This window comes from Pinus tabuliformis, chromosome 3_2 (genome assembly GCF_031772625.1).
Source record: "Pinus tabuliformis cultivar Carrire ecotype Pingquan chromosome 3_2, CPIR1, whole genome shotgun sequence".
Taxonomy (NCBI): Eukaryota; Viridiplantae; Streptophyta; class Pinopsida; order Pinales; family Pinaceae; genus Pinus; species Pinus tabuliformis.
In genome coordinates, this window is record NC_142302.1 from 699,259,411 (window position 1) to 699,273,465 (window position 14,055).

The 14,055-nt window shown below is 35.0% G+C and overlaps 1 pseudogene; it reads left to right on the plus strand.

Moving 5' to 3' along the window:
- The first annotated feature begins 5,602 nt into the window (after nt 1-5,602).
- LOC149182542 (3-oxoacyl-[acyl-carrier-protein] synthase II, chloroplastic-like) overlaps nt 5,603-14,055 on the plus strand; it is a 50,699-nt pseudogene continuing 42,246 nt past the window's right edge.

Genomic DNA, 14,055 nt, shown 5'->3' on the forward strand with positions numbered 1-14,055 from the left:
CCTCAAGACTCTGATGCAGGAGCACGGGACTTGGAGGGAAAATCTTCAAACTTATTCCAAAAATACAAAAAAAATCTACAAGCAAAGAAGTGGGATCCTTTAACCATCAATTTCCATGTTTTTCTAGTTTAGCATAGAGATAGAATCTAGGAATAAATCATGTTGTAATAAATGTTAATAGTTAATCTATAATGGAGGTTCTCGAGGAGAATACCTCATTGAATAGATAGGATTAGTTAAGCATAGTGGAGGTTCTCGAGGAGGATGTCTCACAAAAATGATATTTGCAATAAATTAAGCCTCTGTTTTAGGAATTGGTTGTTAACACGAACCAGTACATATGTAAGTTTGATGCTATTGTAAAGGGATTTTGACCGAATGTGTTTGTGATGTATTGCTGAAGAAAGGAGCATATATCTCTATGTATTGGTCGATCCCGGAGAACTTGTGCTCTTTGAAACCCTTTTTATGCATCTGAATGCCTGTTTGGTTATAAATCTGGTATTATGCATGTATTCATCTTTGATTTTATTCTGAGCCTTTATATTAGTGACTTGGCCTTGTTTTCCAACTAATACTTCTATTTAAGCCTTTGGAGTGGGTTTCCTTTATATCGACATGCCATGTTTCCCTTATATGCATTGTTGAGTTCCGCAGGCGGAAACTCTGTTTTACACTGGAAAACCATGAAAAACCTTAGTCGGAATTGAGTTCCAGACATGAAATATTATTAAACGGGGCCAATAATCATATCATGTATACAAGTGTTATCGCGTCACAGTGTTGCAGCGAAGAGGGACTGACCCTTTAAAGTGTCGAAGTCCAAAGTTGCGACATTCGGACCCGAAACCTTATAAGGGCAGTTCTGTAGAAGAGCTCATGGACAGGGGCCCATGAATAATTTTGTCTTCAGGAGTTTGTTGCAGGAGCAGGAGACTTGGAGGTAAAATCTTCAAACTTATTCCAAAAATACAAAAAAAACTACAAGAAAAGGAGTGGGATCCTTTAGCCATCAATTTCCATGTTTTTCTAGTTTAGCATAGAGATAGAATCAAGGAATAAATCATGTTGTAATAAATGTTCATAGTTACGATATAGTGGAGGTCCTCGAGGAGAATACCTCATTGAATAGATGGGATTAGTTAAGCATAGTGGAGGTTCTCGAGGAGGATGTCTCGTAGAGCTGATAGTTGCAATAAATTAAGCCTCTTTTTTAGGAACTGGTTGTTAACACGAACTAGTACATATGTAAGTTTGATGTTGTTGTAAAGGGATTTTGACTGAATGTGTTTATAATATATTGTTGAAGAAAGGAGTAGATATCTTTTTGTATTTTTCGATCCCAGAGAGCTTGTGCTCTCTGAAACCCTTTTTATGCATCTAAATGCCTATTTGGTTGTAAATATGGTATTATGCATGTATTCGGCTTTGCTTTTCTTCTGAGACTTTATAATAGTGATTTAGCCTTGTTTTCCAACTAATACTTCGATTTAAGCCTTTGGAGCATGGGTTTCCTTTATATCGGCATGCCTATTTCCCTTATATGCATTGTTGACTTCCGCAGGTAGAAACTCTGTTTTACACTGGAAAACCGTGAAAAACCTTCACTGAAATTGAGTTCTGGACTTGAAATATTATTAGACAGGGCCAATACTCATATCGGGTCTACAAGTGTTATCGCATCGCAGTGTTGGAGTGAAGAAGGACTAACCCTTTAAAGTGCCAAAGTCTGAAGTTGCGACATTTAGACCCGAAACCTTATAAGGGTGGTTTAATAACATATCGGGTCTGTGGTTGAATCGGATCGCAAGACCTAAGCAGAAAGAGTTTGGCAGGGGAGTATTGGAATCGCCGATTGCAATTTCCAATAGCTCCATGTGTTATCACATCGGAAGATGTAATGTTGTGTTCCATTCTTTCGGAACTGCCAATAGTGATTGCGATAGTGTATAACATTTTCCCTTGAAAAGGACCCGTCGATAGTGTATTTCATGTGAAATAGCATTACAGCAGTGAAACTCCACTAACAGTACATTTCCGTGTATAATCGCATTATGGTTGTGTGAGACCACCGATAGTGTATTTTATGCACAATTGTGCTAATTCCACCCAAATGCCCTGCCGATTGTGTATTTCGTAATTCCCATGGAATTACAGTTCTGATAGTGGAAAAGAAGCCCGGTTGTGTAATTTTTTCTGATAACAAGGGTTGGGGTGATTATTGGGAAAAGAGTGGTGATAGTGATTAAAAAAGGGGAATTTATGAACAGTCAGTTTAAAATAGATGACAGATACTCCAGTGCAGGAAGAAGAACGATTTCAGCCAGAATTAGAGAAAATTATGTGAGGATTAGGGCATTTGTCTATATCACCTGCACCCAGGCCACCAATTAGAAATATTACTTAGAGGGCTACTGCAGGAAGAAATTTCAGACCTTGGAGATCTAAAATTACAAAAATACATCAGATTCAATATCAAGCTCCTACAAAGTGAGAAAAAAGGTGTGTAGTTTTTATTTTTTTTATTTTTTTCATAAGCTTGGTTTGAAAAATTAGTTTGAAGGAATTCAAAGGGAATGGTGAAGCATTGTTATCAGTAATTAATGCCTCGAAGAAATACAATGGAAATATCTAGTAAGCAACCTGAGAGCTCTAGCATGACTCATGAAGAAGAGGAAGAAATGCAACATGACATATCAAAATTACAAAACCAAGTGCAACAAATGTCACTAAGGTAGACCCTAGAAAAATTAAAACCACTAAGGAATGGAAAATCTCCACATCCATAAAACATCAACGAGGATTTCTTTGGTTGACAGGGTATTATCGCAAGTTTGTTAAGAATTATAGGAGAATAACAGCACCTCTAACAACATTATTGAATAAAGATGCATTTTCATGGACTCTAGAAGCAACGAAGGCCTTTAAATATCTTAAAGAGGCAATGTGCCAAGCACCAATCTTAGCTACACCAGACTTCACAAAAACCTTTACTATGGAATGTGATGCCTTAGGAAATGGAATTGTTGTTGTTTTAATGCAAGAAGAAAGACCCATTTCTTTCGACAGACATCCAATCAAAGGAAAGTATTTACACAAAGCTATTTATGAGAAGGAAATGTTGGCAATACTACATGAACTTAAGAAATGGTGACCCTACCTAATGGGAAGACACTTCAAGGTAAAATCAGATCATGTTAGTCTTAAATACTTCTTAGAACAAAGATTATCTTCAGAAAAACAACAAAAATGGGTCACAAAGATGTTGGGTTATGACTTTGAAATCATCTACAAAAAAGGGAAGCAAAATGTTGTGGCGGATGCACTTTCAGGAAAGGATGAGGATGTGGAAGCATTTCTTTGCACCATTTCTATTATCCAACCAGATTGGATAAACGAAGCAAGGGATGAATGGAAGAATGATGAGGAAGTGTGGGCACTCATTCAAAAGATACAAAAAGACCCCAGTACATCTAATACATTTAGCTAGAAAAATGATTCGTTACGGTACAAGGATCGGTTATAGCTATGTAAGAATTCACAACTCAAACAAAAGATTCTCAGGGAATTGCACACCTCTCCCTTAGGAGGGCACTCAGGATTTCCAAAAACCTACCACAGGGTTAAGAAGGATTTTTTTTGGGATGGCCTTAAATCGTATATTCAAAAGTTTGTAGCGGAATGTTTGGTTTGCCAATAAAATAAATTTGAAACAATTAAGACACTAGGACTATTACAACCTTTATCCATTCCAAGCCAATGTTGGGAGGAGGTTTCAATGGATTTTATCACAGGTTTACCCAAGTCTGAAGGAAAGAGTGTTATCATGGTGGTAGTTGACAGACTTACCAAGTATGCACACTTTTGTGCATTATCTCATCCATTTAAAGTGAGTACAGTTTCTACTGCATTTATCGAAACAATTCAAAAGCTACATGGAAATCCAAAGATTATTGTAAGTGACAGAGATCCCATTTTCACCGGAAATTTTTGGACATAATTATTTTCTTGTATTGGTACTCAGTTAGCTCATAGCTCATCTTATCATCCTCAATCTGATGGGCAAACTGAGATAGTAAACAAATGTTTGGAAGGATATCTATGTTGCTTTGTATCTGATAAATAGACACAATGGGTCAAATGATTACCTCTGGCTGAATGGTGGTATAACACTTCCTTCCATACTACAACAAAAATGACCCCATTTATGGCACATTATGGATATCATCCACCATCCATCACAACATATTTAAGAGAAAATTCTAAGCTTCAAGCAGTGGAAGATCACATCGAGCATCAGCAACAAGTTCTCCAAATATTAAAGGATAACCTCATCTTAGCATAGAATAGAATGAAACAGCAGGTAGATCAACATCATAGTGAAAGGTGATTGGGTATTATTACGGCTACAACCTATAAACAAATTTCCCTCAAGTAAGCTAAGAAGGATAATAAGTTATCACCAAAGTATTATGGTCCGTACAAGGTGTTGCAAAAGATAAGTACTATGGCGTACAAATTGGAGCTTCCTGCATCTTCCCAAGTGCACCCAGTTTTCCATGTTTCATGCTTAAAGAAGGTTATAGGTGACAAGCTTCCAGTTCAAATAATATTGCCAGAACTTGATGAGGAAGGAAAAATCATATTGGAACCTAAAGAAGTCAAAGAAACAAGAACTCGACAGCTACAAAATCGATCAATTTCAGAGTATCTCATCAACTAGAAGAACTTACCCATTGAAGATTCCACATGGGAGGATGAGAATTTTATACAGAAGCATCCAGAACTACTCAAGCTTTGACAACAAAAAGTTTTTGAAGGATAGGAGCATGTTAGGTCCCTATAATACTAGTGATTCCCCATAGAATCCCTCTATTGTTATTTTTGCGCCTTTATATTATTATTTTTAGGTCGGCTTGGTTATATTTTGACCCCTTAGACTCATATATATAGAAAGGAGGTTTTGTCATTTGAATCATCCAAGAATTGTTCATTTGTGTAATATAAAGGAGGTTTCCCCCTCGAAGAGGCTTATTTCTAAGGTGTTGATCTATCTTTTCTATCTTTTTGTGAGCTGGTTTCATAACACATACATTGTATTCATTGTAAAAGGAGGTTCCCCTTGAGAATGGATTGTAATTATTGGTTTCTTATCTTCTCTAAGGTGTATGGTTCATGACAATCTCAAAGACAACAATTAGGTAGTTTTGCAATGAAGAATGTAAAATTGCATATAAAAGAGTGTTTAAATGTAATTTCACTTGTTAATCTCCTTTGGATTAAGTTTATTTTTATATTAATATTATTTAATAAATTTTCTAAAAAATAATTACACTGTAATACATTCCTCTGGGGAGAACTCCCCTTCTATGCCACCTGTATCTTTCTCTGTCATTCATTTGGGCATTAGACAATTGAAATAGCTTAGGCCATTAGATTGATTTGACTGGTGTTAGTTATGAAATCCTCCCTTGCACAACCTGTCACAAACGACTCTAAAAATTAGCAATTGGGGTAATTAAATGTGAGATTCAAGTCGGGGGTTCTCAGGTTCTCTGGTAATTTCTATCTAAAACACTTTAATTAACTTGCAGTCAAAGCAATGGCCATTTCTCTGCAACCTGAAGGTTGTAGAAGAAAAAAATAAAATTGCTACTAAGTCGAGAAGGGTAGTTGTGATGGGAATGGGAGTGGCCACAATCGAGATACTTTCTACAAGAATCTTCTTCAGGGACAGAGTGATATCAGTGAAATTGAGACCTTTGATTTCTCAAACTTTCCAACTGTAATTATTTCTACATTTTTGTTTCTCTCGTTTGCTGCTTATAGACTAAGTTATGCTACTAATAAACTGAGTGACATTGAGCCATTGATAGTCTTATATAACCTATATGAACCATGTTGGAAAATATCTAAAGATATATTATAGTTCAGTGGGTGGCCAGTCAAATGAACATGATCATAGTCTTTTATTGGAAACCATATCACTAGTTCAAATTGATTGAATTTCTGACACTGTGTTGTCATTAAAAGTAGTATCAAATCTAGATTTACTTTTCCAAATTTAGGTTGCAAGAAAAAGGAGTATTAAATATAGATCCACTTGATACAAAAGGAAGACATCTCCAAACTGGTTACAGGTGTTTGTTGAAATTTAATATCACTTTTCCAGGTATATGGCCTATGATATTCATTGGAATATCTTAGTTTTGTTCTCTAGAGAATAGTTGGTGAAATAAAGTCATTTTCCACAGATGGTTGGTTTGCACCAAAATTTTCAAGACACATGGATAAATTCATGATTTACTTGCTTACTACTGGAAATAAGGCAGTAGCAGATGGTGGAATGAATGAAGATGTCCTTAAAGAATTAGACAAAGAAAAGTGTGGGGTTGTAATTGGTTCTTCATTAGGTGGAATGAAGGTAATATTACAATGTTGTTATTTTGGAAGGCAATAATGTTGGAAACATAAAATAAGGCACATACTTCTTTGATGTTCTATAAAGTTGTAATTTGTAAGGTAGATAGATTTTGGATAGTTAAAGGTACGTTTAGGTCCATGATCATGGCATAGACTATCTTGGTGCAGGTTACGTGTACTTATACACTAGTTGCTTATCTATCAATATTACATCATGTTTTCAATGATGCATTAGAAGAATTAAGAATTTCATACAGGAAAATGAACCCATTCTGCGTACCATTTACAACAACAAATATGGGATCCACAATTATGGCCATGGATTTGGTTTGTCAAAAACTTTGGATACATTTCCAATAATGTTTGGAATCGGATAAAGTTGATACACACTTATTATTTACATGTTGAATGCCCCTATTGCAGTGATGGATGGGTTCAAACTATTCCATGTCCACTTCTCGTGCTACAAGAAATTTTTGCATCATAAGTGTTGCAAATCGTATTTTGCATGGTGAAGTTATAAGCTATTTGAACTTTGCAATCCACTGCATTTGTTTTTGCAAAAAATATATTAATTTCCTTGTATAGGGCCTGATCTTATTTCTTATCAAATCACTCCATGCATAGGATTTCATGCTCTCTGGTGGCTCTGATGCTGCAATTATTCCAATTGGGAAGTTTAGATGGGATTTATTATCAAACCCACTATTCTGCCTTTTTCTTAAATAGTTCATGATTATCTTCATGTTTATGTGGTTACCTATTATTTGTCAGATGTTTTATGAGAATTAAGCTTATTCTAACCAACTATGAGTGATTAAGTCTTGAGTGTTTTTTTTAAGCATTTTCTTCCAATAAATATCATATAATGTGTGATACCAGGCTCGAGAGGAAAGTGTCTCTCCATGTGTTTGAATTACCTCATGGTATATAATGACAAAGCTCATGATTTGTGTTATTCATTTTGAAATATATACCAGCTATTTGTGATGAATTTTAGCATGTGTAATTGTTACTTTCCAATATGTACTTTAAATTCACTTAATTGGTGTCTAATTGCTTTTGAATGAAAACTATTATTTGATCTTGAAGTGGAGCTCATATGTGATTGTTACAAGTGTGGGAGGATTTTTAGCTTGAAGAGTATTATCACAAAGAAATGAAGATCCTACAAAAGCATCTCATCCCTGGGATGTGGTATTGTTATTTTCTTGTTCCTTCTATATTTTGTATTTTGTAACTTGTGAATCGATTATTATAATATATATTGTCTTGTCTTTTCTTCCATGGATATGTATTGTCTTGTTATTCTATAAATTAAAAATTTAAATACAATTTCCAAGTTATTGATATATCATATAATATTTTACCTTATATTATCGTGATGGATTTGTTATGGGAGAGGGAGCAGGAGTTCTTCTCTAAAAGCATTAGAACATGCAAAGGTACAACATTTTGTAAGAGAGGAAATTGAACAAGTAATCTAGCTTGTGTAAACAATTTGTATTTTAATATTAGCATTATATAATTTGGAGTTTGGACTTTTTAATATTTTACCAAAAAAGGGGAGCAAAGATCTATGCATAGTTTCTTGGAGGAAGTTCTACTTCTGATGCATATCATATGACAAATCCTCATCCAGAAGGTATAGGATGTCAAACACTTACTTCAATGTTCATAATCCTCCTGTTAAATTGCATTCTTATTGACCTAATCGGATATTTTTAGGTACTGGAGTTATTTTATGAATGGAAAATTCTTTGTGTCAAGCTTGGGTAGGAAGAGAAAATGTTAATTATGTCAATTCTCATGCAAAGTCAACTAAAGATGGCAATTTGAAAGAGTATTGTTGAGCTCCAAAACTGCCCTATCCTTAGCAACTTTTCTCATACATTCTTCTTTGCTTTTCCATGAAAAATGCATACTTATCATCAATCACCATTATACATTGCCTCAAGGAGAACATTTTAGTGATTTACATGTTATAATTTTATGTTTGTTGTTTGAATAAGTTTTTGTCTTTTAGCTACGGAACATAGCCACATTCTACAGCTAATCGGCTGTTCCGCAGCTACTTCCACGCTTTTATAGGTTCCAGGTATCAAGAGGGAAAAATGACTACATGGGCAGCTTGGAAAACATCATGGCATGGATCATGTCCTATTCACCTGGCCTAGGTTGACATGGAAGACTCCAGTCAAAGGGAAGTGAAACATAGAAACCTAAGGCAAACAGGACTCTGTTTTATACACGTTTCTCAGTGATGGGATCCAAAGCAGTTTCCTAAGGCCACGGACTTCATCAACCACTTGTGCGAACTGAATCCAAAAACCATTACCTTAGATTTATGTCTCCAAGAAATAAGGAAGAGGATTCCGTGTACTTGTCTACCTACATGTTTTGTTGTAGCTTATTTTTCTCCTTAAAACAGTTGTATAATTTCTCTATAAATACCTATGTGAAGAACACAGAACCAGTTTGATTTGGCTCATGAGTTAAGTTCATATTACCGCTTTGTAATTTTGAGAATTCATTCTCTATTTTTAATATGAAGACTATGTGTTTCATGGATACCTGAAAGCGTTTGTTGGAGTGTTGATTAAGTACATTTAACCTCAGCAGTTGCAGAGGGCCCCTGCACTGGCTAAGGTTACATTTCATTTTTGTTTTGTCTTTCATAGTTGAACTGTAAATTCACTGTGTTTTTCCATGATGTTTATAACCATTTTCTAACTTTGTTCATAATGTAGTTTTTTTCATCTTCTTACTAACGCAGAATAGTTTTATTTATGTTCAATATAGTTCTTTTGTTCACTTCCTTTTAGTTTCTTATCAGTAGCTTTAAGTTGAGTTCAGTAGTGTAGAGTAATTTATTTCATTTGTTGTTCTTTAGTCTTTAAGTCTTTAGTTAGAACTGATCAGTGCCATTATTGTTTTGTCATTTTATTACTAGTTTAGTGATTCATATTGTAAGTGAATATTTCCAAAAAACCCTTCTGGTTGATGGTTCATCTTAAACCAAGTGGTTGGACATTTCATTTATGGAATGAATCTTCTCCTACATTTTTGTATTTATTTTCTATTAGAATGATGAATTACGAAGTTCCTCACAATGTTATCATAAGGAGGTTGTTCTCCCAAAATTTTGTAGCAGAGTAACAAAGCACTTCATCTAGTTTTCCATAGTAGACTAGTTGCAATTTCATTTTCAATCTTAGTTTTTCATTTAGTTTTGTTGCAATTTCATTTTCAGTTTTTGATTAAGTTTTTATTCTGCCATAGACTAATCAATAGTTGTAATCTCACTTTCAGTATTTAATTTCAGTTCTGTATTCGTAATAGATAGTTGCAATTTCGCTTTTAAGTCCTTTTAGTTCATGATTTGGAACAATAATAAGAGCAGGAATAGAAACTCTGTTTTCATTTTCTTGGTTAAAACTGTACTTCCAAATCTGGCTTAAAGCACTTTTAGTCCTCATTTCATTTCTCTAGATTCTTAGCAGCAGTAGATTTAAGATTTTGTTAAGTACATTGCAAAACATTAGGAATTAAAAGATCAAATCCCAGAACAACATAAAACTCAAAAACAGTGAGGGAAGAAGGGTCATCTAGCACATATAGTGCACTACACTTCGTTATTTTATGATACCCAGATTGATAATTTATGTAGAGAAATTTAGGACACTAAATTGACCAAACATTTTTGTGTCGTTGCCAGGGAAGTGTAACTAGGTAGCCTTATCTCTTACATTCATAAAAAAAAAAAAAAAAAACAACAACAACAACAAAATAATACAATGACATGCATAGGGAAAGAGACTCTATGGGTAGATTTATAGCTAGGGGTAGAAGTTCGATTCCTACAACTCCACCTACTCCACCAAGAGTTAGAAAAGACACACCTCCATCCCAGACTCATACTCCCATTGATAGGATTCTTGGAATTCAAGGGGCAGAAACTCAATCAAAAGATTCTCTTACATCATCTACCAAAATAGTCCTAGGAGAGAAAAATTTTGAAACTCCAACAACAGGGATAAACGTTTTCACCTCCACAAGGGAGCCTATTGTAGTTGAAGAATTAGGAATACCTGGTGAGGAAGAAAAAGTAGAAACTCTCTCTCATAGTCCATTAATAGAAGAACCAGAGGAAGAGGGAATAACCTTGCAGGTTGAGCCCTATACTAACTCAGAAGAAACTATAATGGTAGAAGAAGAACAAGATGGAGAATTCTCACTATTTGGAGGAGGGGGTAGAGGGAGAGGTAGAGGAAACAATGGAGGAGGTAGAGGTAATAATGGAGGAGGCAGAGGAAATAGGGAAGTAGATAACTCATTTGGATTCCCTATAGTGGATGAAGAAACACATACCACAATGAAAAACATCTCACCATCTGTCCTCCCAAACTTTTATGGGTTGAGAAGTGAGGACCCTAAAACATTTTTGTTTGAGTTGGAAGTCTTGTGTAGAACCTATGACTATCTAGAAGACTCTCAAAAAATCAAATTTTTTCTCTCAACACTAAAATGGGCTGCTTTGAAATGGTTCATGGGGTTAGCCACTCAATCCATTAGAACATGGAATGACATGAAACGGGAATTTTTGGATAGATACTTGGATTGTTGTATGCCTACCAATCATAAAGATGAGGTGTTCAAAATGATGAAATAAGAGGATGAAAATTTAGAAGATTTGCTTGAGAGATTAAACTATAATTTGAAAAGAGCAAAGATGAAAAATTTAGATGAATAAACTTTGAAAGCTCTTTTGTTAAAGGCCATTAGAGATGAATGGATAGATATCCTTAACATGATGGGGAAGGGAGATATCTCTGAACTCCCATTGAGTGACATAACAGAACTCTGTGTTCATCTCTCAAGAGGGAAATCTAAAACAGGTAAAGGGCCGAGAGATCCTTCTCTTGTTAGAGCAAACAAATCTGCAACTGGATCTGTAAGTAGGGAAAAAATTGGCAATATGCTTGATGAGTTTAAAACTGACATTTTAGGGAGCCTTAGTGAGCAACTAGACACCCTTAAAATTCAAAACAAGCAGAAAACAGAGGCTGATGCTTTAGCCATTTTTTGTCCAAAATGCAGAAAGAAACATGCTCTAAGGGAATTCCCTTTAGATGCAAAAATTGTAGAAACTTGTATGATTTGTTCAAAAAGTCATGAGACCAAGGATTTTCCTTCAATCCCAGGTCTTAAGGTTGTCTTTCAAGAGGAAACAGTCCCAAATCCTATAGAATCTCTTTGTTTTGTTGCAAGAAGACCTTGGCAGGGGCCACAAAATCAAGGATTTAACAATCCAATGTATCTTCAACCCCCACCAAACTGGAATTCTTGGCAGCAACCTTGGCCTCAACCTCAATCTTAGTATCAATCTCAACCGTGGGCACAAGGGGTACAAAATCCTTATGGGAGGTTTGCTCAATATTATCAATACCCTCCATCCTATCAGAATTATCCTCCCCAGAAAATTAGCAACAAAATCAATAGCCACAACTTCAAAATCAGAACCCTCAACTTTCATTATTCTTTCCACAACAACCTCCACAACAAAGTCAAAATCCTCAACTCTTACTGCCATTTCAGCAGAAACCAAATCAGCTACTTTCCCAACCATTCCCAAACCCCAATAATAAAAACCCTTAGAATGCTTACATGGTAGAAGGACAACAATTTCCAACTTACATGATTACTCCTCTAGTTTTTAATGATGTTCAACTTAGATCTGGTAGGATATTAGAAAAGGAAAAACCTTCTATAGTTATTCAAGAACAAGACACTTCTGAGGAGGATTCTCTGAAAGTCAATATAAGTTTTGAGGGAACATCCCTCCGAAACCAAAATATTGAAAAAGAAAAACAAAAAGAATCAATAAACACAACTCCTATTATTGAGCAACTAGCTTCTACTTCTACACCTTCTTTTCCTAAGAGATTACAAATTGATAGAGGAGTAGAAAAATAGATCTTGTTGCCCAATTATGATTTTCTAGGTGAATTGAAGAATTTTTGTATCAAAATTCCTTTGTTACAAGCCATTAAAGAAATTCAAATTCTAGCCAAGACAATAAAGGAGTTGAGCATCAAAATACCAGGAAGAAAACCAAGAGAAACAAAAGGAATTCACCTGGTAGGAAAGATAGTGGACATCATGATGGGAAAGATTTCCATGCAGAAATATGTGGATTCGGGAAGTCCAATTTTCAAGACATGTATAAATGGAATTGAAATTCCAAATACATTGATTGACGTAGGGGCAGCAATAAACATTATGGGTGGACAAACTATGGAGCAGCTTAAACTTCCTAACCTTCTTTACACACCTACCTTACTGCAACTTGCAGATAGATCAGTAATCAAACTAGATGGTGTGCTAGAAGATATTTCAGTCTCCTTAGATTCTTGGGAAATCTTGTTGATTTTATGATTTTAACTCCCAAGAATAATCTAGGAGGACACCCACTCATATTAGGAAGAAATTGGTTGGCCACAACTAATGCTTTTATTTGTTGTAGATCTGGTGACATGTATATTTCTGATGGTAATTCAACAAAGAAATTTACTTTGTATCCTCCAGCAAAAGCAATAACAGAAATAGATAACAAGGAATGGATTGATGATGAAGATGATATTCAACCTCTCTTTTCTATGTCATAAATTAGTGAAGATAGTCAAATTTTGAACACATTGGAAAACTTTGAAACATCTTCAGAATATGATCATGCACAATTCCAAGAAAAATCTAATGTTGAATACTTGTCATCTAGGTAGATGTCTCTCTATTCTATGGAAGAGTTTGGTAGCTCTACAATTCAAATTTTTCCAGTTAGGACATTGGACATAAACAAAAACTTAGAGAAACTACAACAAGAAGAGCTAACCAAAATATTACAAAAACATTCTGCTGCATTTGCATGGGAGTACACCGACATGAAAGGTATTGATCCTAAGACTTGTATCCATCATATCTATATTGAGGAAAATAGTAGACCAATCAGACAACCTCAAAGAAGAATGAATCCAAATCTTAGGGAAATTGTGAAAGAAGAGCTCCAAAAATTACTCAATGTAAACTTCATTTACCCAATTTCAGATAGCCAATGGGTTTCTCCTTTGGTAATTGTGCCTAAAAAGAATGGTAAATGGAGGGTGTGCATTGATTACCGAGAATTGAATAAAGCAACCTTGAAATATCACTTTCCTTTGCCCTTTATAGATCAAGTGTTAGATACATTAGCAGGTAAAAAGTATTTCTCATTCTTGGATGGTTTTAGTGGTTATAATCAAATTCAAGTAGCACCTAAGGATTAGGATAAAACCACATTTACTTGTCCATGGGGAACTTTTGCCTACCTAGTGCTTCGTTTTGGGTTATGTAATGCACCTGCAAGATTCCAAAGAGTAGTACTAGGAATTTTTTCTGATCTAATACATGATTTTGTAGAAGTGTATATGGATGATTTTACAGTTTATGGTAACACATTTGAAGAAACTTTGGAAAAATTGGAAAAATTCCTTAAAATATGTAAAGAAACAAACCTTTCACTAAGCCATGAAATTTTTTTTATGAGGTTTACATAAGGTATTGTTTTAGGACATCACATTTCGGGAGAAGAGATTA